The sequence below is a fragment of the Monodelphis domestica genome, chromosome 3, assembly GCF_027887165.1.
Source record: "Monodelphis domestica isolate mMonDom1 chromosome 3, mMonDom1.pri, whole genome shotgun sequence".
In the NCBI taxonomy this organism is placed as follows: Eukaryota; Metazoa; Chordata; class Mammalia; order Didelphimorphia; family Didelphidae; genus Monodelphis; species Monodelphis domestica.
The window spans coordinates 423,647,470-423,670,220 of record NC_077229.1 but is presented as its reverse complement, the minus strand read 5'-3'; the positions used below and the strand labels follow the sequence as shown (position 1 = coordinate 423,670,220).

The 22,751-nt window shown below is 36.9% G+C and overlaps 1 protein-coding gene across 2 annotated transcripts in view; it reads left to right on the top strand.

Annotated features, from left to right (window-relative positions):
- MYO5B (myosin VB) overlaps positions 1 to 22,751 on the top strand; it is a 571,959-nt gene that overhangs the window by 222,740 nt on the left and 326,468 nt on the right. The window lies entirely within an intron of this gene.

Sequence of the window (22,751 nt, the reverse complement as noted above, 5' to 3'; positions counted from 1 at the left end):
GATCAGTTCACAACTCCACCAGCAATGAATTAATGTCCCTACTTTGCCACATCCCCTCCAGCATTCATTATTTTCCTTTGCTGTCATGTTAGCCAATCTGCTAGGTGTGAGGTGATACCTCAGAGTTGTTTTAATTTGCATCTCTCTGATTATAAGAGATTTAGAGCACTTCTTCATGTGCTTGTTAATAGTTTTGATTTCTTTATCTGAGAACTGTCTATTCATGTCCCTTGCCCATTTTTCAATTGGAGAATGGCTTGATTTTTTGTACAACTGGTTTAGCTCTTTATAAATTTGAGTAATTAGACCTTTGTCAGAGGTTTTTGTTATGAAGATTGTTTCCCAATTTGTTGCTTCCCTTCTGATTTTAGTTACATTGGTTTTGTTTGTACAAAAACTTTTTAATTTGATGTAGTCAGAATTTTACATTTTGTGACTCTTTCCAAGTCTTGCTTGGTTTTAAAATATTTCCGTTCCCAAAGGTCTGACATGTATACTATTCGTGTTCACCTAATTTACTTATAGTTTCCTTCTTTATATTCAAGTCATTCACCCATTCTGAGTTTATCTTGGTGTAGGGTGTGAGGTGTTGATCCAAACCTAATCTCTCCCACACTGTCTTCCAATTTTCCCAGCAGGTTTTATCAAATACTGGATTTTTGTCCCAAAAGCTGGGGTCTTTGGGTTTGTCAAAGACTGTCTTACTGAGGTCATTTACCCCAAGTCTATTCCACTGATCCTCCTTTCTGTCTCTTAGCCAATACCAAATTGTTTTGATGACCGCAGCTTTGTAATATAGTTTGAGATCTGGGACTGCAAGGCCACCTTCCTTTGTAATTTTTTTTCATTGTTTCCCTGGATATCCTTCATCCTTTGTTCTTCCAAATGAACTTTGTTATGGTTTTCTCTAATTGAGTAAAAAGGTTTTTTGGGAGTTCCATGGGTATGGCACTAAATAGATAGATAAATTTGGGTAGGATGGTCATTTTTATTATGTCAGCTTGTCCCACCCATGAACAATCAATTGTTTAGATCTAGAGTACCTGTGTTGTCTCGGCAGATAGATTCCTAAATATTTTATATTTTCTTGGGTGACATTAAATGGAATTTCTCTTTCTAATTCTTGCTGCTGAACTGGGTTAGAGATATATATAGAAATGCTGATGACTTATGTGGGTTTATTTTGTATACTGCAACTTTGCTAAAGTTGTTGATTATTTTGACTAGCTTTTTGGTTGATTCTCTAGGATTCTTTAAGTAAATTATCATACCATCCACAAAGAGTGACAGCTTGGTTCCCCTCATTGCCAATTTTAATACATTCAATTTCTTTTTCTTTTCTAATTGCTACTGCTAGTGTTTCTAGTACAATATTAAATAATAAAGGTGATAATGGGCATCCTTGTTTTACTCCTGATCTTATTAGGAAGGCTTCGAGTTTATCCCCATTGCAAATGATGTTTGCTGATGGTTTTAGATATATACCTTTTATTATTTGTAGGAAAAGCCCTTCTATTCCTACACTTTTTAGTGTTTTCAATAGGAATGGGTGTTCTATTTTATCAAAAGGCTTTTTCTGCATCTATTGAGATAATCATGTGATTTTTGTTGGTTTGCTTGTTAATATGGTCAATTATGTGAATGGTTTTCCTAATATTGAACAATCCTTGCATTCCTGATATGAATCCTACCTGATCGTAGTAGATAACCCTTGTGATGACTTGCTGGATTCTTTTTGCTAGTATCCTATTTAAGTTTTTTGCATCTATATTCATTAAGGAAATTGGCCTGTAGTTTTCTTTATCTGTTTTTAACCTGCCTGGCTTTGGGATCAGTACCATGTTTGTGTCGTGAAAAGAATTTGGTAGAACACCTTCTTGGCTTATTCTATCAAATAGTTTGTATATAATATTCGGATTAGTTGTTCTTTGAATGCTTGATAGAATTTATTTGTGAATCCATCTGGACCTGGGGATTTTTTCTTAGGGAGTTCTTTGATGGCTTGTTCAATTTCTTTTTCTGATATGGGGTTGTTTAGGTAATTTATTTCTTCCTCTTTTGGTCTAGGCAATTTATATTTTTGTAAGTATTCATGCATAACACCTATATTGTCATATTTGTTGCCATATAATTGGGCATAGTAGTTTTTAATGATTTCCTTAATTTCCTCTTCATTAGAGGTGAGGTTTCCCTTTTCATCTTGAATACTGTCAATTTGGTTTTCTTTTTTCCTTTTTTAATTAGACTGACTAGTACTTTGTCTATTTTATTTGTTTTTTTCAAAGTACCAGCTTCTAGTCTTATATTAAATCAAAAGTTCTTTGACTTTCAATTTTATTGATTTCTCCTTTGATTTTTAGGATCTCTAATTTAGTCTTCATCTGAGGATTTTTAATTTGTTCACTTTCTAGTTTTTTAATTTGCATGCCCAATTCATTGACCTCTGCCCTTCTTAATTTGTTAATATATGAACTCAAGGATATAAATTTCCCCCTGAGTACTGCTTTGGCTGCATCCCATAGGTTTTGAAAGAATATCTCACCATTGTCATTTTCTTCAATGAAGTTATTAATTGTTTCTAGGATTTGTTCTTTAACTAGCTGGTTTGGGATTTTTGATTTATCTCTCCATGTACTCTTACTAATTATTATTTTCATTGCATTGTGGTATGAGAAGGTTGCATTTATTATTTCTGCCCTTTTGCACTTGTTTGCAATGTTTTTTTTGTCCCAATACATGGTCAATGTTTGTGAATGTACCAGATGCTGCTGAAAAGGTATTCCTTTTTGTCCCTATTTATTTTTTCCACAAATCTACTAACTCTAATTTTTCTAAGATTTCATTCACTTCTCTCACCTCTTTCTTATTTATTTTTTTGGTTTGATTTATCTAGTTTAGATAGAGGAAGGTTCAGATCTCCCACTAGTATAGTTCTTCTATCTATTTCATCCTTGAGCTCCTCTAGTTTCTCCTTTGGAAATTTGGATGCTATGCCATTTGGTGCATACATATTGAGTGCAGATATTTCCTCATTGTCTATACTGCTTTTTATCAGGATGTAATTACCTTGCCTATCTCTTTTAACTTGATTTATTTTTACTTTGGCTTTGTCAGATATCATGATTGCAACTCCTGCCTTCTTTTTATCAGTTGATGCCCAATAGATTTGGCTCCAACCTCTTACTTTCACCCTATGCGTATCTACCTTCCTCATGTGTGTTGGTTGCAGACAGCATATGGTAAGGTTTTGGATTCTAATCCACTCCGTTATTTGCTTGCGCTTTATGGGTGAGTTCATTCCATTCACATTCAGAGTTATGATTACTAGCTGTGTATTTCCCAGCATTTTGATTTCTACTCTGGGTCCTGCCTTTTCTTTTTTCACTATTTCCTTCTACACCAATGTTTGTTTATAATCAGTCCCCCTCGTCCCCCCCCTTATTTTACTTCCCTTTCTACCCCCCTCCCTTCTTATTCCCCCCTTATTTTCCCCTGTAGTTTTTTGAAAATTGCCCACCCACCCTTTCCTTCCCTTGTACTGCTAACTTCCCCACTAGTCTGTTTTTTACCCTTCTACTCCCCTATAGGGCGCTAATCTATTCTCTGCCCCAATGGATTGGTTTGTTCTTCCCTCTTTGGGTCAGTTTCAAAAAATGTAAGAGTTGAGTATTTCCTATCTCCAACCTCTTAACCCTTCTAGTGTATCAATGCTCTCCCCCCTCCCGCCATGAGCTTCTTTGTGACATATAAATTTACCCTCATTTGTTTCTTTTCCCATTTCTTTTAGTATTAACCTCTTTTTTTTTTAGCTCTGGCGGTATTTATATGCACACACACATGTATATGTATTTATGCATGCATATATCTATATACCTATTTATGTCTTGTCCTTTCATCCTATACAGTTTGTCACTGTTCCCTCTAAGTGTAATTCTTCTAGCTGCCTAGGTGATAGTAACAGTTTTTAAGAGTTACCAATGACCTCTTTTCTTATTGGGATACATATAATTTTAACTTATTGAGTCTCTTAAAAAATCTTTTTGTTGTTGTTTTGTTTTTCTTTTTTCCCTCTTTTTAAATTACCTTTTGATGATTCTTTTGAATTCTGTGCTTGGACATCAAATTTTCTGTTCAGGTCTTGTCTTTTCTTTATGAATGCTTGGAATTCTTCTATTGTGTTGAATGACCATACTTTCCCCTGTAAGAATATAGTCAGTTTTGATGGATAGTTGATTCTTGGTTGTTGACCTAGTTCCCTTGCTTTCTGGAATGTCATATTCCATGCCTTTCGGTCCTTCAGTGTGGATACAGCCAGATCCTCTGTTTTCCTCACTGTGTTTCTGTGGTATCTGAATGGCTTCATTTTGGTAGCTTGTAATTTCTTTTGTCTGATAGTTTTTGAATTTGGCTATAACATTCCTGGGTGTTGTCAGTTAGGGATTTAAATACAGGAGGTGATCTGTGGATTCTTTCAATCTCCACCTTCCCCTCCTGTTCTAGGATATCGGGGCAGTTTTCCTGAATAATTTCCTGTAGTATTATGTCCAGACTTTTTCATTTGTCATGGTCTTCTAGTAGACCAATGATCCTTAAATTGTCTCTTATTGAATGATTTTCTAAATCTTCTGTTTTGTGAATGAGATGCTTCATATTTTCCTCAAATTTTTTTCATTCTTTTCATTTTGTTTTATAGTGTCCTGCTGCCTTGTGAGGTCACTTAATTCCACTTGTTGTATTCTGGTTCTTTAAGAATGCATTTCATCCCTGACTTTTTGGTCATCCTTTTCCTTCTGGTCTGATTTTCTTTGAAGGTCATCTTTCATCCCCTTTGCCTCGTCTTTCATCCCCTTTGCCTCGTCTTTCATCCCCTTTGCCTCGTCTTTCATCCCCTTTGCCTCGTCTTTCATCCCCTTTGCCTCGTCTTTCATCCCCTTTGCCTCATTTTCCAGCTGGTTGATTTTGGCTTTCAAGACACTATTTTCTCATTTTAGTTCAAGTGCCTCTGTTTCCAGGTGACTTATCTTAATTTTTAAGTTCTTTACCCAATTGTCTTCTGTCTCTCTTAATTGTGTTTTGAGTTCTTCCCTAGCCTGTATCCAATTTGCTGGGATTTCTGATTTTTTGTTTTCTGATCTCTCCCCCTCTGTTCCGTTTGCTGAGTAGAAGCTATCTATTGCAGTTTCTTTCTTGTTTTTCTGTTGTTTGCTCAAATTCACCCCTTCTTTATTCCCCGTATTTTTCTGTGCTCTTGTTCCTCTCATTTTTTTTTGTTTTGGGGGCTTCTGTCAGTCTCTCCTCTTGGAGCTTTAACAGGAGATCTCTTGGTGTGGTCTCTGGTGGAGGGTTGTTGGGGTTTGAGCTTTCCTGTCCTCTGGAGGCTTTTGATTGGATTAAAGTCCAGCAGTCAATGAGGATGGGTGTGGAGCCTGGGATTCCCTGAGTTCAGGAGTCTTTTGATGGGATCAGAAATTTTTAAAAGTCCAGTTTTTAATCCTTGTCCATTCCTCCCATTGTCTCATTGCTAGGCTAAGGACAGGTCTGGAGTTTTTGTTTTGTTTTTTTTTTTCTGAAAATTTGAGGTAGGTAGGTAGGAGGGTTACCAAGGAGGTAGTATGCACTTAAGATTTCACCTCCCTTCTTTCTTTTTGGACTTCTTTCCAAATTTCTAGTCTAGGAGGATTTACTTGTAGGGGTTTGATGTTTGATGTTGTACTTTCCTCAGTTAACCTTTTTGATCCACCAATTTTTTTAGCTATGGCAACTCTTGGAGATAATGAATGTTCTTGGGTTATATTCATAGGTTGTGTTAAGATTAAAATTTCGGCCAAACTATGGCAGGTAAAAATTAGTTTTACTCTAGAAGTATTGTATTTTTAGAGGTTTATTTAAGATTAAGAATTTTAAGAAAATACAAGTAAGAAAGCACGTGCCTAGGCGGGCTGAGAAGCCCAATTCAATTTCACTTACATTATGAGAGACACATCTGCTTGGAGGCAGAAGTAGGAAGGAGCTCAGTAGGTGGAGAGCTCCTTTAAATAATCATTTGTTCTCGGCCCAGGTGAGAATTCAGGTGAGGTTACAAAGCATCCTGGGAACCAGAGCAAGGACTTCTGGGGATTGAAGTCCTAGGTTCAAATCTCTATTTTTACAGGTTGTGAATGATTTGGGAAATCCTGGAGTTTTGTTGTTTAAAATTAATGGATAAGTGAAATGACTTCTGAGTTCATATGTACCTGAAACAAACAAACAAAAAAAAACTATAGCTCCCCTGAGGGTAGTTGAATGTCTGCTTTTTCCCTGAAGGCCTGGGATGATTTATCAATGGAAAAGCATCTCAATTCTTGTCTTGAGCCTGTTGCAAATGAAGTAGAGGATATGACTCCAGTAGCAGTTTGTGAAAAGTACTAATTACAGTTAACCTCTGAGGCTGCATCCTTAAAGATGTGAACACCTACCACTTCACGGGTTGGTATTATCCATTTGGTATGTCTGGAGTTGGAGGGAAGGGATTGTGAGTGGGAAAATCTCTCAATTGTAAGAGCACATGCTTTTAGTCATTCCAGGTATGAGATAGACCAAGAAAAGCTTCCTTTGGGGAAAAGTAATTTTTATCATTTTTCTTAGAGATTCATAACATTTTATTGTGAATTATAAAGCTAGGGATATAAAAGGCTATTTCTTCATAACTACAGAATGGCTAAATTTAAAACCAAAAGTAAGATCCAGAGGATTGGAAGGCCAACTTAGTAGGATGTTTTACAATCATTTCATTTTTACTAAATGTGGTAAGGATAAGATTTAGCCAAAATGATTGTAACCCTTAGTCTCTAATGGCGTAATTAACAGTAAATATATTGTATTAATATCTTACTGGAGGTTGAACCTCAAGCCACAAATATGAGCTATTCCAGAACTTCTCATTCAACACATCTGAAATTACTGAAGAGAATGGTACTTGGTATTGGCAAATGTAACCAGCATAGAGTAATGTTTATGTCTGATGCTGGAGATACAAAGACTGAAACAAAAGAGACTTTTCAATGAGTTCACATCCCATCAGTGGAAATGTACAGATATGTTTTCATATTTCCATGTCATTTTAAGTTCTGGGGGTTTGCAGAATATTACAAGAAGAAGAGGACAGCCTGTGCAGTTGTAAAGAGGTAGAAAATATAATTATTTTCACCAGGAACAGGAAGTAGCCCAATTTGGCTGGAACTTAAGAGTATATGAAAAGGGAGTAACATGTAATAATCCTGGAAAAGTAGGCTGGTATCAGTTTATGAAGGTCTTAAGTGACAAGCATAGGAGCTTGTACTTTATGTTAGAGGCAAGAAGTAACCATGGGAATCAGAATCACAGAAAATCATGTTTAGAAGAGAACTTAGTAGCTATGTTGTGAAACCTATACACAAAGGAATTGTCACTAGTACATATCTAGTAAGTGGTTATCCAACTCCTGCTTGATAATCTCTATGGAGGAAGAAACTACCAACTCATAAAGCAACCCATCCCATATTTGGATAGCTCAAGGAAATTTTTACTGATATTAATCCTAAATTTGCTTTGAAAATGTTTCCCCCATTTCTACTCATTGCTCATGGTTCTACAAAACTCCAGACAGAGGTGGAGCGCAATGAGATTATCAAGTCAACAAGTCCAATCAGAAAGCATTTATAAGGGCTCCTACTATGTTCCAAGTACTATGATACTGGGGATATGAAGTAAAAAATAGCTCTTGAAGGAACTCGAAGTTTGATGAGGAAGACAACTTGCAAACAGCTATGTATAAACAATAGGATACACACATGTATATGTTGCACAGAGATGTATATCTATATACATATATATAGAGAGAGGAGGGGAGAGGATAAATTAGAAAAATCTTAGAGGGAAATCAATAAAGGAAGCCTTGGAAAGGCTTCTTCAAGAAGGGAGGATTTTAATTGAGACCTAAAGGAAAGTAGGAGGCAGAGGTAAAGAGAGAAAATTCCACAAATGGGAGGGTTAGTGAGTAGAAAATGCCCAGAGCTTGGAGATAGAGCTTCTTGCACAATAAAAAGCAAAGATTATCAAGTGTGTGGAAAGAATATAATGTGTAAGAAGACTGACTGGAAGTGGAGAAAGAGGAAAGGCCATGAAGGATTTTATTTAAAAGCTAAACCTATGTCCCTCTTAATACAGTTCAAGAATGCACATTTTTCCATGCCATGTGACATTGCAAGCTTTTATCAAGGCTGTACTCCCCTAACACTTATAGAACATTTTTCGTTTCTCTTTTTTTTTTTTAGAGCAACTACTATCTAATCACCTTAGTCAGTAAACATTTATTAAATATCTACTTTGTGCTAAGCAGCCACCTAGGTGATGTAATAGATAAGAATTCTGGTCTGGCATCAGGAAGACTCCTTTAATTGAGTTCATTGTCCTCAGGTACTTACTATGTAACCTGTTTGCCTCAGTTTCTTCATCTATAAAATGAGTTGCAAAAGGAAATGACAAACCATTCCAATAGCTTTGCCATGAAAACCAAAATGGGGTCACAACTCAAAAACAACTCAACATTTTGAACATTGTACAGAGCACTTGTCCCAAGCCAGTGATGGTGAACCTTTTAGAGACAGAGTGCCTACCCCCCATATTCCCCCTCCCCCATCCCTCCCACTTTATTCCGGGCAGGGGAAGGAGGAACTATTCCCATTGATTGCTGGACTGAGGGGGCAGATGGTATGAGGAATGTTTTTGGGCACATGGAGAGGAGAGGTCAAGGGTAACAGCTCCACCCAGAGTCCCTGTCTTTCTAGTAATGAACTTTGGTGGGTGACTTCAGGCATGCCCACAAAGGAGGCTCTGTGTGCCCTTTTTGGCACATGTGCCACAGGTTTGTCATCACTGTTGTAAGCCATTTACTTTTATCATTCTTCAACTTCATCTTGTTAAATTCACCCAGTTCTCTACTTTCTCAAGATGCCTTTGGTTTCTAGACCTGTGATCTAGTATGCTTGCTATCTCTCCCAGTTTTATGTCATGTGCAAATGGGATGAGCATTTCATTCTTGACTCCATTGAAATAATTGATAAATATATTTTACAACACAAGACAAAGCACATTACCACATTGATGCAAAACCATTGATGATTTATTTTATTTAAATGTAGCTTTTCAACCAATTTGAATTTATATGAATACATAATTGTCTAATCCATATTTCTTCATCATTGCCATGAGAATAGTATGAAATCCTTTATCAGTGTTTTCAGTAGTATCTAGGCAAAGTACGCCCATGGCATTCCCTTCATCTACTGTTTTTTTTTTTATTGTTCAAAAAAGAAATCAGGTTAGTCTGGCAGGACCTGTTCTTGATGAAACCATGCTGGTTCTTTGTAATCATTGCTCCTCAGAGAATCTTGAACAAGGAAGTACATGACCACACATGTGCTTTGGGAATATCTTTGTTCCCCAATGAATAAATCATTAGCTGGTATGAACAAATAGTTCTCAAAATAGAGTTGCGAATTATTAACAACTATATGAAAGATGACTTTAAATAATTAAGAATGAAAGATGTTTGAATTGGTAATTCAGGTTTCAACTTCACACCCAGAAAACTGGCAAAGAAGAGAAAAAAATGGTAAGAGTTTATGTTGGAGAGACTGTGAGAATACAAGTTCACTAATGCATTAATGAAGCTGGGCATGGGTTCAACCATTTCAGAATAAAAGTTAGCATTAGCTTAGAAAGCAGTTAAGCAGAAAGCACTTATTAAGTGCCTACTGTGTGCTGGTACTGTGCTAAGTGCTAGAGATACAAAGACAAAAGTGAAAGTTTCTCTCCTTAATGAATTTACTATCTAATGAGTGAGAACATATTTGTGTGTGTATACATATATATATATATATATGCATATATATGTATATAGATGTCAAAATTATAGGGACAAGGACTGAGGCTGAATGTGTGACTTCATTTGTCCAGAGAACTTCCTGGAATGGCAACTCTCTCTACCAATATTTACTGATATTGCACCTATCCTGCAACTGATAGTCTTAGAGAATTATCCAGAATATTTGAGAGGGAACTGTGTTACAATAATAATATGGATCTGAGGCAGGACTTGAACCCAGGCTTCCTTAGCTTTGGGGCCAGCTCTCCATACACTTTGTCATTCTTCCTCATTTATTTATATACAAAATAAACACAAGATATTTTGAGAGGGAAGGTACTAGTAACAAGAGGATGGTCATAAAAGGCTTCATGTAAAAGGTGGAGTTGGAGGTGGAGTCTTGAAGGAAATCAGTGATTCCAAAGGCTAGAGGTGAGGTAAAGTATATTCTGGACATGAAAGATGGCCAATGCAAAGGGATAGAGATGGGGTTTGGAGTGTCATGTGTGACAAACAGCAAGTAGGCCATTCCTTTTTTACACAGAAGTCCCATCGCTAGCCATATATGCTAACGTAGGCAGAGACAGAAGTCCCAGAGACACCAAAATATTCATGGCAGCACTTTTTGTGGTAGCACAAAATTTGAAATAAAGGAGATGCCTATTTGTTGGGAGTAACCAAACAAATTAAGGTATACATTATAATTGAATATTATCTACCATCTATCTGGAGAATTCAGAAATGTGTAAGGGGCTAGACTGGGTAGCTTCATATGCTTCTATTCTGGGTTTCAGATACTCTCTGGAATTTGCTAATGTTCTGACCCTGATCAAATCAGTTAAATTCTCTAAACCTCAATTTGTCTGTCTATGAAATGGGGGCAATTCTTATATCATCTATATCACAGGGTAATTGAGGCTCAATTTATTTTAAACATTTTGAATACTTTAAGACACTACACAGAGGCTGGTAGTTATGATTCATAGTAGTAGTAGTATTAGAGCTTGATTAATGGACTAAATAATGTATTCTCTGCCCTTAGTCAAAATATCTAAACTAGATTGAGGGTAGCTGACAGACCTCAAACCTGTTGGTGAATTAGAGGGATGTCTACCCAAGCATGTGAAGACTTCCCCCAGTGGAAAAGGCAGATGAGAACAGTTTGTTCCAGAGCTCATGAAGGTGGCTGAAGCAGGCTCCGTGGAGTGCTTAGAGCTGGGACAGACATCAAAGAAACCAAGGTCATCCACTGCACTATGGACCACCACCTTGACTTTTGTCTTGCTTTTGGACTTTGATGACTCTCAGAGAGTCAAGCTTAAGACATTGTGCAATGCTGCCTCACTTGTCTTCATTTACCAGCAAATGAAGACATCATTGGTACTTTTCAAAGACAAAGGACAAACAACCAACAGTCAAAAGAACAGGTACCAGAAAAGATGCAGTCACACTGTTCTCTCATCATGCTCTTATATTTTATGTGTATCTTCCATTCCTTCAATAAAAGCTTGAGTTTCCCTCCAAAGAAACTATAATAATAGCTGAATTTCCAGAAGCTCCTGAGAGCTGAACTTAGGGGAATTTTCACTTTGTTAATAAAGAAAATGGTCATATGATTAGATATCTGATCTCTTTATTGAGCCAGTTGGAGCATGGGGAGTTGCTTTTGCCTTGGCGGGTGGGATAGAGAGAGGTGGTGGTAGAGATAGGAAGGAGCTTTTGTGTAAATTTCTCTACTTTACGGTATGTTACCACTTCCATGCCCATCCCCACTTTCCTCTTCATACCCATCTGTGCTGTGTTGCTTTGTGCTTTTCTTCTGAGCTGTGACTAATAGGAAGAGATGGAAATGGGAACTGAGAGGTGGGGGTAGGGCTGACTTTATGCTGGTCTTCAGCTCAAATGATGTATGGAGGGCAGTTTTACTGCATGTGTACCAAGTACTGGGGTCTAAAATTTGATTCAAAGGAAAACTCTTTCTTGTAATCCTCAGAGTGGATATGATATTTTATATGAAAACTGAGTATCTGGCTGTCCATAAATTTTCAAGTATTCTATTCTTAGTAACCATCAGGAAAAAGCAAGCATTCAATATCCGTTCAAAAATAAAAATAAGATTATACATGAGAACATGTATTTGACTGTTTTTATGTGCATATTAACTTTAACAAGATAACAAAAAATACCCTTTTCATTTCCAAGGCTTCTTCTAAATTCATATTTGGAGTGTAGTTTTTTTCCCCCCAGTTTTTGGTGCTGTCATTTTTTAAAAATATAGTTGTGGCCCTGTATATTGGTCTATTTCTTCTTTCTTTATGAGTGATTTTTTCTTAGAAACTTTCATCAAATCCACTCTAAGGTATTGTGTCACTACAATAGAAAAGCTAAATAGAGGCCTTGGGGAGATTCCAGGGGAGAGCTCTGAAGTGACTGAAGGTCAGAGAAGAAAGAACTTGTTAAGAAAAAGTATAGGTATAAGAGATGTGAAGTTTGGACAGAAGAGGTTGAATACCAGAATCTTAGCTATAAGAGACTTCATTGCTTTTATGTCTAACCCATACATGAATAAGAGCATCCTCCACAAATGCTCATTCAATATTGGCTTTGAGACATCTGGTGATGGGAAACTCACTAGTTGTAGAATGGGTCCTTTATATTTGTGGTTAGCACTAGCTTTTAGAAGCCTTTCCCTGACCAGAAGGCTATATTTTCCTGTTCATATCTTATATTTATTACTCATAGTTTAGGCCACAAAGAAAAAACCCATTTGATAGGCCTTCAAATACTTAAAAAAAGGAAGAATATCACATCTCACCCAAATCTTCTCTTTTGGGTACTCTTGGGGAAGTGGAGCCAAGATGGCAGCTTCTGGAACTGCTCCAAGAATCCCCCCAAACCAATCTTAAAATATACACTAAAAATGGCAAGAGCCACAAAACTGACAAGACAGAATGAGAGAGACTTTCCTGCAGAAAACAACTTGAAAGTTAGGCAGAGAGAGTCGATTTTCATGGGATAAGGGGGAACCAGAAATAAAACTATACACAGAGGAGTGCCAGCCAACCACCCCCCACCCACTGCACCAGGTTCTGAGCTTGGGTATAGGCCAAATTCAGTATCCTGGGACCCTGTCTAAGCTAAGAGTAAAGTGCTCCACCCCCATCCTTTGAAGTCCCAAGTTGTTGGACTAGCCCAAAGTCCTTAGCATTTGGCCCTTTTAAGCCTGTAATAAAGCCCCTAATTACCAGGGCAAAATAGCTTGCTTTTCTGAGTCCTACAAACCATCAGAAGAGGAGACAGAATCATCAGTTTTCAGAACTACCAATCCATAGGCAAAAAAAAGGTTAGGAAAATGAGAAAACAGCAAAAGAAATTCCTAAACACATAAAATTCCTATGGAGACAAAGGGCAAGGAATAGATTCAGTGGGGATAGTGAGAACAAAACAGCCATATGCAAACTTCAAAGAAAATTGGGAATTGGTATCAGGCACTGGAACAATTCAAAAAAGGAATTTCAAAAAAAAATCAAATGAGAGGTGGAAGAAAAATGGGGAAAAGTAATGAAAGTAATGCAAATAAAAACAGATTAAAAAAGCAAAATTGGTCAACTGGGAAAAGAAGCACAGAAATCCAATGAAGAAAAACATTTTTAGAAAACAGAATGGGCCAAATGGAAAAGGAGAATCAAAGGGTCATGGAATAAAATTACTCTTTAAAAATTAGATATGGGTAAAAAAACAGAAGCTTCATGAAACATCAAGAAATAACAAATCAAAACCATAAAGAAATAAAAGAAAATATTAAATATCTCATTGAAACAATAACTGACATGTAAAATAGATCCAGGAAAGACAATCCTAAGAATTATTGCACTGCCTGAAAATCATGCTTAAAAAACGCCTGCACATCATATTATAAGAAAGTTTCAAAGAAAACTACCTTGATATTCTTGAACAAGAGGATAAAATAGAAATTGATAGAATAAATAGATCATTTCCTGCAATAAATTCCCAAATGACAATTCCCAGGAATGTTATAGCCAAGTAGCAAATACTGCAAGCATTCAGAAAGAAACAATTCAAATATGGAACTCCAAACAGGATTATACAGTATCTGGCAGCTTCGACATTAAAAGATCAGTAGGTTTGAAATGCGATATTCTGGAAGGCAAGGGAACTGGGTTTCTTAAAAAAAAAATCACCTACCCATCAAAAATGACTATATTGTTTCAGTGGGGAAATATGATAATTTAATAAAATAGAAGATATTCAAGGATTCCTGAAGAAAAGACCAGATGTAAACAGAAAATTTGATGTCCAAATACAAAATTCAAGAAAAGCATAAAAAATAAACTATTTAGAATGATATATGCAAAAATAAATAAGGAGGGGGGAAGGATTGCATTGCGAGAAATGGGAAGAGAGAAGTTAAATGGTGTAAATTAAATCTCATGAAGAGGAGTAGGGGAAAAAACTTATAGTGGAAGGGTGAATGAGGGGGGTGAGGTGTAATAAATTTTACTCTCATTAGAATTGGCTCAGAGAGGAAATAAAAGCCAGACTCATTGGGGTGTAGAATTACCCTTTAGAGAAGTAGATGAGGAATAAGAAAGGAGGTGGTAGATAGGAGAGTAATATAAAAGATGGAAAAGTTGGGGGGGGGGTAATTGAAAGATCCTATAGAGAAGTAAGAGGGAAAGAAAAAGGGAGGTGGTGGGAAGGGGAATGGCAGGAGTCATTAGAGCAAAACATTTGGAGGAACAGAGTGAAAGGAGACAAAGTGCATGATTAAAAGGGGGAAATCAAGATGGAGAGGAATACACAATTGGTAATCATAACTGTAAATGTAAATGGGATGAACTTACCCATAAAGTGGAAGTAGATAGCTGAGAGGTTTAAATACCAGAATCCCAAGATATGTTGTTTGCAAGAAACACATTTGAGGCAGGTAGACATAAAGAGTAAACGTAAGAGGATGGATCAGAATCTATTCAGCTTCAACTGAGAAAAAAAAATATCAGGAGAGGCAATCATGATCTCAGATAAAGACAAAGCAAAAATAGATCTGATTAAAAGAGATAAGGAAGTTAATTACATCTTGATAAAAATCAGTATTGACAATGAGTAATATCAGTATTTAATATATGCACCAAATGGTATGGCATCCATAGTTTTAAAGGAGATACCAAATCTTCTCTTCTGATCCATTGGTTGGTAAACATTTATTAAGAGCCAATCACCATGCTAAGAACTGATTGATAATACCTAACATTTACAAAGCACCTACTATGTGTCAGGCACTGTGCTTAGTATTTTACAATTAACTCATTTGATTCTTGCAACAACCCTGGAAAGTAGGCACTTTTGTTATCCATATTTCATGGATGAGGAAAATAGAGAAAGATTAAATAACTTGCCCAGGGTCATGCAACTTTCCTGACTCCAGGCCCTGGCACTTTTTCCATTGTGACATCTAGCTGCCTCACTTTCTTCAATCATTTCCCAAATGTCACATTCTTGATATCTTCCACCATCCTACGTGTTCTCTGTTTCCTGCATGCCATTATTCATTCTAAAATAGATTTGATCAATCAAAGCCAACAGGATTGACAAGGCATTTGGTGGTGGTGAAGCTGAATACTACTACCACCACTACCCCTACCAGCACTACTACTGCTACTACTGCTGCTACCACTGCTATTATAACATCAACAATAATAGTATGAAGAACTGGGATAAACTCTGAAATATCAACCAATTGCCTTCTGAGAAGACTGCAGATTGAGTCAGCAGCCTATCTGCTGTGAAATAACTGCTTCTATAAGTCCAAAGAATAGAGAAGATGGAAGTTATTTTTGTTCTGCCATTTTCAGTCATATCTAACTCTTGGTGACCCTGTTTGGGGTTTTCCTGGCAATGATACTATAGTAGTTTGCCATTTTCTTCTCCAGATCATTTTACAGATGAGGAAATTGAGGCCAACAGAATTGAGGGACTTGTTTAGATTCACACAGCTAGTAAGTGTCTGAGCCTAGATCTGAGATCAGGTCTTCCTGACCTCAGGCTTTGTACTCTATCCACTGTGCCACCTAGCTGCCCTTCTTGATAATAGGAAATCATAAAGAAACCTGTGGAATGGAATCTAGAAGACAAAAACATCTCAGAAATTTCTGATATCCTTGATCAATAATTCAAAGTGAAAACCAAAAGGTTTGAGAATACACAAAGAATCCAAACCTTGAGAAGAACAAAATAAATAATTGAATACCAGTTAAAATCTTTAATGCAGAGGTATGACTAGCAGAGAAGTTAGAGGAAACAGAAGATTCTCCCAAAGGAAGCTGGGCCAAATTTCTGCTTATCCATATGATCAAGCTGTCCCATTGCAATGAAAGTACAAGTTTGATCAGATGTGAAACTGAAAGCTTGTATATTGTTAATATAATTAGTGAATTAATGGTTATATTAAGAGAGGTGATTGAAACTGGCTTTTGTGAAAATCTGGAAAGTGACAGGTCTGGACAAGATCCATAATTATTGGCTCAAACACTTCACAGTGGCTCATGAATTACTAACTAGCAAATTATTTTACTTCCTTTCAGATGTAAACTTCAACCCAGGTTTGTTAATAGAATTAAATATCCCTTCATGTCAAGAACCAGCCAATATTAAGCTATTAAGAGAAAGCTGAAGTTGTATGTATTAAGAGCCTGAACAGATTAACAGGAAGGATCAAATCAAACAAAATCAAACAATTTATACCTGTGCCATACTAGGCTTCATATATATTTTTGATGTGATGAAATGGAAGACAATGTATCTTTAAATGGTGTCCAAATAAAATTCCAAATAGAAGAGCTCATCACATCTCTAGAAAGAGGAATACTTCCTCATCAGAAGAGAGAGAGGATTGAAGAATGTTCTCAGAGCAAACATTAGATTAAAAATGGCTAGAAACTGTTTTGTTTTCATAAAGCAATACTAAAAGTAGCTAGATTGAACAATGGAAAGGTAGAATGCTAGGCCTAGAGTCAGGAAGATTTGAGTTTAAATCTATCTGTAGACACTGTTTATCTGTATAGCCCTGAGCAGGTCACAAGTTCTCCTAGCCTCAGTTCCCTTTTCTCTAAAATGGCAATTATAATTTGCCAGGGTTGTTAAGAACAAATGAAATAGCATATGTAAAGTGCTTAAAAACCTTAAAGTGCTATATGGATGCCAGCTATTGTTATTAAAGGCTAATAACAAATCCCTGCCATCAGATTTGTATAATTTATCCTTAAGTGGATTATCTCTGGATATATATGATGAAATGATTAAAATTTAAGAATACAGTAAAAAGTCCCTCTTTGATGGACATCTAAATGGACTCATTCAATAATTTCTCAGAAAAAATCAAATGATTGTATTATGCAGTTTCTTTTATAGAAAGAGTGCTTTATGATAGTGATTCAGGTTTAGGTCATTGCCATAAGATATTTCAGAAAAGTTATCCTTCAGGACCCTCCATTAAATGATACAGATTATTCAATGAGAGGATAGAATATATGCAATACATCACTGAAGGATGTAGAAATTTAGCATCAAATAGGCAACTTAAAAAGATAAGATCAGTTGACTAAAATTACACATCAAAAGCATATTATTCTTTATAAATGAATAGATTATCTATCCCTAAACTATAAATGCAAATGTCCAAATAGCCTGGAGAATTCAACAAACTGTACTGGAGCTGGACTATTATTACAGATGGAATGGGGTCTACAACTTCTCAGACTTTATGCTAATTCATAAAACTCTAAGAATGATTTGAATGATTTCTCACTTTCTAAATACATAAATTCTCTCATCTACATGGAATGAAAAGCTTCCAAAATGTAGCAATCCAGAAGAAGAAAATAAAATCATGTGGAAAGAGGATGAAGTATATGCCATCCCTTCTATCCTATCTGCCATTGGAATTCTGAAGACTCAATGAATCAGAAGATATGCTTGCATCACAGTCATCTTAATTCCATTCCAAAAAGCCGTCATTTTATTGACCTATTGAATAATCTGCTGAATATTAAATGCAAACAAATAATGGGATAGCAAAGTGTCATTTGACAATTACTGTTGGTATCCCATCAGAAGTATCCCATGAGTGGACTGAAATAAGGATATCTAACTTTTGTATAGTACTGTAAAGTTTGCAAAACACTGTCTTTGGGTTGTTCCATTTAAAGTAGATGTGTGGTAATAGACAATTTTTTCCCATTTCCAATGAGAAACAATAGAATTAATAGATGTTTTAGCAGGTGGAATTAGTGATGCAACGGGTAGACTGTTGGGAGTCAGAAAGATTCATTTCCCTGAATTCAAATCTGGCCTGTCAGTAGCTGTGTGACCCTGGGCAAGTCACTTAACCCTGGTTGCCTCAGTTTCCCCATCTGTAAAACGAGCTGGAGAATGAAATGGCAGACTACTCTAGCACTCTGCCAACAAAACCACAAATGGAGTTTTGAAGACTCAGACATGACTGAACAACAACAGAAGACTATATTTTCTCTTTCTGAAAGTTTTTTGAATAAAAATGGCCACCCCTTTGTGTATAGCCTATATAGAACTTAGGGAAGCAGGAAAGTGGGTGCAATGTCCTTTCAAATCCTGTTCTCTAACTACTGATTTGATTAAACTTGTGTCCTTTGGAAAACAGACTAAAAAAGATAAACACTTCAGGAAATCCTTCTCATCGAAATCTTAAGAACCAACTAGATTTGCCCCCAGTTCTTTGAACCTGCAGTTCTTCTTTTGGACAAAATTGAGAGTAACTATCGTCTCTCCCTTTCATTTTACCATGAAGTTATTCCTTTAAGAAGTTATCTGACTGATTTTATATTCTAGGTGAGATCACAGAATCTATTTATTAAATTGAATCAAGTTTGTTGTTTTCCCAAAAAATTTATAGCAAATTGGTGTCTGTTGGGTACAGGATTTTGTAGTCTCCCATCACTGGGCAATTTATGAAAGGGATTTTTAACACCTTTATTATTTATTATGGTTTGGGACTGGGCTTGTGATTTCAGTGATCTAGAGAAATTAGGCAAGGGATTCCCCTCTATGAGGCCAGTTTTTTCTCTTGCACTACTAATCTGTGAGAGTTGTTCAGTCATTTCAGTTATGTATGACTCTACATTAGCCCATCTGGAGATTTCCTGGCAGAGATATTCAAGTAGTTTGCCATTTCCTTCTTCCTGAGTTTAAAACCAGCCTCAAACACTTACTACCTGTGTGACCCTGGGCAAGTCATTTAACCCTACTTGCCTCAGTTTCCTTATCTCTAAAATGAGGAGGAGAAAGAAATAGCAGACCACTCCAGTATCTTTGCTGAGAAAATCCCAATAAGGTTACAAAGAGTAGGACATGACTAAAAATGACTGGAAAACAACTATTATTATTATTATTATGAATTTGAGGTCTGACCACTGAAAAGGTGAATTTTAGTAAGATAAGGCCACCAGGGTAAAAACTCATTCCTTCCTGTGTCTGACCTTTATTTTGCTGAGAGACATTTTCTGAGAACAAGTGGATTTTTAGACAGCAAAACTACATGACAGTTAATCACTCAGGAAGCATGTATTCCTCTTGTGCTGGGAGATACAAAGAAAGGCAAACACACCAGAATTATCCTGGCCCTGAAAGAGTTTACATACACAAATTAAAATGTACATGGTGGCCTGGCATTGGGCTTCAGGTCTCCGAGAGGAACGGGAACAGCTCCTCATTGTTTTCCTTCTCTTATCTTCTGCTATGACCTTCTAAAGACTGCTTACTCCACTGGAGTCAAATGTTTCTACTTTCTGTCCCACACACATGCCAGAAACTTTCCCTCTTCTCAGCTCCTGTGTATACCTTTCTCTTTCTCAGCTTTGTAAATCTGCAAAGCCCTGCCAGAGATCACCATTTTTCAGAAACTTTTGAGTATTTTGGCCCTTGGTGATCTCAGGATTTGTTGTCGTCATCATTGTCACCATCATAATGACAATAATTTTTGTTGTTCAGTCATGGCTGCCTCTTGGTGATCCCACTTGGGGTTTTCATGGCAGAGACACTGGAGTGGTTCACCATTTTTTTCTCCAACTTCTTTTCCAGATGAGGAAACTGAGGCAAACAGGATTAAGTGACTTGCTTAGGGTCACACAGCTAGTAAGTGTCTGAGGTCACATTTGAGTGCAAGAAGATGAGTCCTTCTGATTCCAGGCTTGGTACTCTGTCCACTACACCATCTAATGGCTCAAGCTGTAAAAATAATAAGCATTTATATAATGCCTACTATGTGTCTGGCCTTATGCTAAGCACTTTTACAAATATCATCTCATTAAACTCTTCTCCTTATTTTGCATTTGAGTTAAGTGAAACAGACCACATTTCTGACGTGTCCCAAATCACACATTTAGTGAGTGTCCGAAGTTAGATTTGAATTTGGATCTTCCTGACAGAGCCCAGCACCAGTCACTGCACCACCTAGCTGCCAAGGTCGCTGCTGCTTTTTATTTTAGTTTGATTCTTTGGGGTAATATTTCATTTCTTTTCCTAAGGGCAGGAATCCTATCTTGTAATTCTTTGTGCCTCCCATGCACACTTGCATTTTGTGGAGTGAGTGAGACTGTTTAAAACTAGGCAGTTCAATTGATAAAGACCTCTTAAATGATTTCTGCTATTCATGTATCTAGCAAAGGATTGCTGAGTGTAATGTAAGTGAAAAATGCCTCATTTGTGTTAAAATGTATCAGAGGAGCCTCTAGCTTGATTCTCTTGCTGTGAATCGGCTGTTGGTCAAGGCTACATCGTTTTCAATTACAGTTTTTTTTAATCTTATCTCGCCTAATCAAGTATTATTTTTTATTGTTATTAAATTTTCATTTACCTTCAACAGTGCATGAGGGAAATTATCAGCTTGCCTGATGTCCTCAATAAAACAAAAGCAGGGTCTGAATTTATAGAGATGAGTCAAAAGCAGAGGTAGTCAGTGATTTTCATGAAGTCACAGAGACAGAATCTAAGCTAAAGGACAAGTATGTGGTCCATGGCTTCCTTTCTCTGCTTGCTGATCAGTCTTCTTCTTCTTCTTCTTTTTTTTTTAAATTTCTAAAGCCTTACCTTGTGTCTTGGAATCGATCAAGACAGAGGAGTGGTAAGGGCTAGGCAATGGGGGTCAAGTGACTTGACCAGGGTCACACAGCTGGGAAGTGTCTGAGGTCACATTTGAACCCAGGACCTCCCATCTCTAGTCCTGGCTCTCAATCCACTGAGCCACCCAGCTGCCCCCCAATGTTTACCTTCTTCTAAATATCATCCATTGGATTTCATTCTGCCTTTTATGGTCAACTAAAATGCTTGATCTTTCCATCTGGTAATTCTTCAAATAGTTAAAGACATTCATGAAGTCTTCTCTTTTCCAGGCTAACCACTGTTGCATTCAATTAAACTTTATATTGTATAGCTTGTAGCTCCTTCTAAATGTGCTCCAGTTTGTGCCTGTTTACATGTTAATTAGAAAAGTGCCCAGTACTAAGTTCTGGTCTGGGTTAGGCAGAGTACAGAGTATACCTCTCTCAGTATGAACATTATACGTATGTTAGTGCCCCTCAAAGGCTCATTGGGGCAATTAGGTGGTGCTGTAATACAGTGCCAGGAAGATTCGTCTTCCTCAGTTCAAATCTGGTATCAGACACTTACTAGCTATGTGCCTCTGGGGAAATCACTTAACCTTGCTTGCCTCAGTTTCCTCATCCGTAAAATGTGTTGGAGAAAGAAATGGCAAAATGACTCCAGTCTCTGCCAAGAAACCCCAAATGGAGTCACAAAGAGTCGAACACAACTGCAAAATGACTGAACAACAACAAGAGTGCATTAACATTTTGGTTGCAACACTGTTGAGTTTTCAAGACTACCCAAAGCCCTAAGCTTTCTTTTCATATGAAATACTTTCTGGCAACTCTTTCCCATAACCCCAGTACCGAGTAAGTATTTAATAAATTCATGTCAGTTGATTTATGGCTCTCATGTACGTAGTTGATTCTTTGAACCGAAATATTATATTTTATTTTGATCTACTAGATGTCATCATGAGAGTTTTAGTCCAGTTTATTCACTTTTTAAAATCTGTTAAGACATGGAGTATATTGGCTATCCTATCTAGCTTCCTGTCATCCCAATTTTGATCCACAGTGCCATCTAAAGCTTTATAAAATGTTAACTTGAATAAGGTCAATGAAAGAGTAGTAGGCTCTGTACTGGAGACCTCCCTCTGAGTTCATGCCAATTCATTATTTAGTCTCTGGATCTTGTCAGTGGCCCAATTTTAAGCCTAAACATAGTTTTACCAAAGTCTCAAAAGCCTTAGTAATTGGACTAATTCCATGGTATCCTTCTGTCTATTCCTCTATAACCCAGCCCCTCCCCCCCCATGAGGTTAATGTGACATAAATTTCTTAATCCCCACTGGATCATACCATATGATTTTTTTTTAAAGAACCATAAATCATGAATTTTGCAGTTTTACCACAAATTGGCATTGTGATCATTGGTCTGTCATTTAAAACATCTGCCGTCTTTCTTATTTTGAAAATGTGCACAAAAGGACCAGGACATCTTTTTTTTGTTTGTTTCCCAGAGGTAGAGATAATGTGGTATAGTGGAAAGAATGTACTGGGACTCAGAAGAAATATGCCTTTGAATTATGCCTCTAGTACCTACTAGTTTTGTGGCTTCAGGCAAGTCACTTAGTCTCCCTCATCCTCATTTTCCTCTCCTGTAAAATAAGAATAATGCTACTTGTCTGATCTTCATTTAAGGGTAGTTATATGTATCAAATGAGATAATGTTG